Here is a 4,629-nt window from a genome sequence, read left to right as displayed (position 1 = left end):
AGTAAATTCCAGAGCCCTTCATGTCCCTGATGTCAAATACTCAAAGCACCAACTCAATGGCACATATGGAGTCACTTTTTCTGGGCACAGGTACTTCAGTGCAGCAGCAGAGTGCTATAAGACAAACCACTCTATTTTAAAAAACTCAAAAATATATGTCTTGAAGTTCTCCCAGCTCATCCAAGATTTCACAGCCAGTAAATGGAAGGACAGAGATGTGATCTCAGGCAGTTCAAACCTCAGTCCTCCCTTGAAACAAGCACCCTGCGACACAGCAATCACCTTCACTGTCCATCCACCCATGCCCTCTTCACTCAGAAACCATTCTAGCCATCTCTCCACCACCTCCTTGGGGCTCAGATATCTATTTCTGAAATAGACAAGCCCCATGACTTAGAGGAATCATCCCCTTTCCTCACTCTGTCTCCTGCTGAAGTCCTTCCTAATCCCCAGCCTACCCTGTCCCATACACAACTCACACAGTCTTTATATTTCAGTTCCTATCCATTGTTAAGTTTCTTCTGGACACTTATATTGAATGTGAGGAGTCTTTATTTGAAGACTGCTGGGGGAATCAAAGGGCAGGAACCAGCAGGGCTAAGGTGGTGTGGCAATCAGTGCCTGGTGAATGTAGTGGGGGAGAAAGAAGCTTTGAGATATTCCATTTGCAAGTGTGCCCAAAACACAGAGGCATCAAGAAGCTGTGAGGACTTCAGTCCAGCCCTATCTGCCCACTCTCACCACACTTAATGTTTAAAATCCAGATCCCAAAGCTCTTCAAGAGAAGAGACCCAAGTTAAATGAGTAATAAACTGAACTAGTCAAAGGACTCTAAAGTGGGACCTCAGGAAACATTTTGGTAAAAGAATTGGAATGTCCCAATTTAATTTCATAGAGATTTATTAAGCGCTGTCTTTGTGGGATGTTCTGGGCTTGGCACGTGAGTATGAAGACGAATCAGACCTAGTTGGAGCCCTCAGGAGGCTCATAAATAATTGGGGGGCCCCTTTATCTCAGACAAATATTTCACAGTGAACCAAATGTTTCTGATGTACTGAACAACTGATGCTCTAGATGGCCAAGCAAGCAATACAAAGGTGCAAAGAAACAAGAACTTTGCTTAGAAGAAAAGCAGAAAGAAGAAGCAATGGAGATGCCTCTCATTTGAACTACCATGCTGCAAAAATTGAAAACATGAAGCAGCTAAAAGAAGGAATTTTAATAGAATCTCAAGTATCTAGCATGTTTAGCCTAAGGGATTGGGTTAACTTTCTGGTTAGGTGAAAAAAGAAACATCTTTTTTTGTTCTTTTACATATAATCTCATTGCCTTAGAACTATCTTCTGTCCTTAGTAAAAACAGCCCAGTGACTTTAATGGGTGCCTTCCATTCTCATAGAAGCTCCAACAAAGTTTGGAATCATCACCCAGCCTTTCAGTACAGAATCAGTTGAAACTTTCATACAAAACACAAGTGCTCCTGGATAAATGGAGCAGAAAAGTCTTGACCAGAAGCTCTCAGGCAGCTCCTGGTTTGGAAGAAAAAGGGAGAAATAAGCCTCAGAAATCAGGGCTCAGGGCTAAGTTTCCGGGTAGCAAAATAACTGAAGAACTTCCAAGGACACAGTCAGGACCAGCCTTCCTCCATGGCCTCGGCCATCTGGACAGGGCAGTAATTACCACCCTTGAGGCCTGTAGAGGTGCCTGGGCTTTAGGGAATAACCTAGGGCTGCCTATTCACAAAATGGGAGCACTTGCTGTCTGGGGGCTCACTTTCCCACCCTCCCCACCTCCAAATTTTAAAATTATGGAAAGATCAAGTATGAGTTCAAATGTTTTCTTAATCCATTCACCCACCTGTAGGTAGAAAGGAAATAGACAGTGCTTTAAAAAGAGAAAGATAAATCCAGATTTGATTCAAAGCCCTGAGAGAAGTAGTGTCCAGGGAACTAAGGTGTAGATTATCGCTTGTGTGGGGTTGGGGAGAGCCAGGTTCTAATAAAGCTGGTATTAAAGTGATTGCAAAAATGCTTCCTTGAGCCTGATCACAAGTGCCCAGGCATTATCCTCTGAGGTATACAGCAGACAACAGTTGCAGATTTGAGGGGAGTGGAAGATTAGGATTCATGGCGTCCACATGCATAAACCCTTTGTCACCATCTGCATCAACAGGTTACGTGTAAAGAGAACACACCTGAGACTCCATTCCAGACCCCACAAGGCTGCATCCATGGGAAAGGCCAGTGACACACACAGCTAGTTCCCGGGACCTCAGTGGCCCAGCTGGCATTTGACCTGCACATTAAAATACCAGTTTCTCTTACTGATTTCAAAAGCCAATTTTTTCTACTTTGTATACCAAATAGGCTCATGGTTTTCTTATTTTTACAAAATTTGATCACACCCTCTCCCCAAATATGAAATCAAATGTACCATGTTTTGGTGCAGGGTGCAGGAGTAGGTGAGAATATTCAACCACAGAGACCTAAAAACCAGGACTCAATTTTACAGGCACCTTCAAACGGCTTATAACAAGCAGGGCTGAGACCCACTCTGGGCCATGCCTTAACTGAAGTCATCTCATCAAAAGGCCTTACTTACGAGGGGTTTACACCACAGGAGAACTGATTTTCTGGGGTGCATTCAGTTTCAGACCACCACACCCTCTGGGCTTGCAGCTGCTTTCTGGCAGCATGAATTTTCATGCCCTGGCTTTTAATTAGCCTCCCCTGGCTGCAGTGGAACCCTCTGGAGGCTTGGATGGGGCCTGAGACCAACAGAGAGTGGGGACAAGGGGGAGAGGCAACCAGCAGCCCAACTACCTGGGAAGGGAATGTTGGGGGGGGGGCAATAAAAACATCGAAGAAATCTTGAAATGACAGCTATGCCTATGTGGGTGTATAACAGAATCTCAGACTCACTCTGTCCTAATGTGACCCTGCGATTCCAGCCCCTGTCCCCCGAGACCTGTGTCTCCGATCGGGCTTTTCCTCGCGTCAATAAAAGGGCAAGTCCACTCTTCCCACGCTCAGGGAAAAGGTCGACTCTCATTTTTGATGTTTTTATTTCTCCTACGTATCCTGGCCAAAAATCATCACTAAATCCCGTCAGTTCTGCCTGCAGAGCGTTCCCGGACCTTGAGCGCTTCTCACCGCCTGCCCTACCAGCATGCCGAGCCTAGCCCTGGAAAACCAGGAGCCGTCAGCTCTCTGCCCTGTCTCCCAGGCCTCCCGCCTCCTCCCTGCACTCCAGCAGCCCCGGCCTCCACCCTGCATGCTTCGCACACACCCAGCGCACCCCTGCCCTGGGATTTTCCAATCCCTTCTCTGCTGGGATGCTCTTCCCTGGGGACCCACGCGTCGGGTCACCTTTTCAGAGTGGCCTTTCCTGACCAGGCAGCCCCACTCAGCAGTAGTCACTGGCTACCATGTTACCTGCCTTGTTTTCTTCCACAGCATTCAATCCCAACACATCTGTGTGTGTTCACTTGTGTGCACATCTGCTGCAGATTACACGGTCTCTCAGCCTTGTTAGAATGCCTGGCGATGAGGATTGGGTCCAATCCTCCTTCTTGCTCTTTTCCTCCAACCACAGCAGTTCCCAGAACACAGCAGGACTCGAATAATATTTGAAAGAAAGAATGCACCCACTTTACTCCACACAGGGGGAAGCCAGGGCCTGGGATGTGAAGTTCCTTGTCCAAGGCCATGCAGCTTCCAGGGCAGGGCTGGGGCACAGGCCCAGGACCCTCCTGCTGGGGGTTCAGCCTGTGAGCCCCTAGAGCACCTGGACACACAGGATTCTGGGCGCTGAGAGTAACCCCAACACCGTGATTTGAAGACATGCAAAGATGGTAAGGTGATGTTTTTATGGTCAGGTCTTGAAACCCAGGGAGAGATCGACATTGGCAGCAGCCAATTAGAAAATCATTTCAAACCAAAGGGCCCTGCAGGGCACTGCCAGTAACGGGGAGCAAAACCTCTCAGTGAGGTGCACCAACGTGGACACACCCCATCCTTGTTCACAGCAAAACTACTGCAGTTAAGCCAGAGCATGTCCATGCGGTTTAGCAGAGCAAATAACCACCCCCACCCCTGTGGCTCACTGCCGACCTGGAGCGCCAAGACATGGACCCCGATGTCGGGGGGGAAATCCAGTCCAGGCTCGGGCCCCCCTGCAGCTTCCAAAATGGTCATCAGGCAGCAGCCAGGTGGCGGGTGCCTAGGACACAGCACAGACAATGGCGGCCAAATGCACAGGCTGTCCTCAAGTAGGACACGGAACGCCGTCATGCCAACACATGGCCAGTGAGCCCCCGCCAGGAGCCAGGGCCCGTGGCAGGTGCTGGGGACACAGGACGGGCCGAGCCTGGAGTTCACAGCCCGGGTGAGGACACCGGAGCTCAAGCTCAGGTGGGGACATTTGCCATGAACCACAAACTCAACCAGAGCAGTGATGGAGTCACAGCCCAGGTCCCTGGGAACATGTCCATCCAATGGGAAGGATGCTCAGGGGGAGCCAAGAGCAAACGGTGAAGGCAGCCTGGCCCCAAGCAGGCGTCTGATGTCTGGACAGTCGGAGAAAAGCCCACGGGGTCCATGGGCCCTCTCGTCTCGCAGCCACCAAGGCC

The sequence above is a fragment of the Tamandua tetradactyla genome, chromosome 5 (genome assembly GCF_023851605.1).
Source record: "Tamandua tetradactyla isolate mTamTet1 chromosome 5, mTamTet1.pri, whole genome shotgun sequence".
Lineage (NCBI taxonomy): Eukaryota > Metazoa > Chordata > Mammalia > Pilosa > Myrmecophagidae > Tamandua > Tamandua tetradactyla.
Note: the sequence above shows the minus strand (reverse complement) of the source record.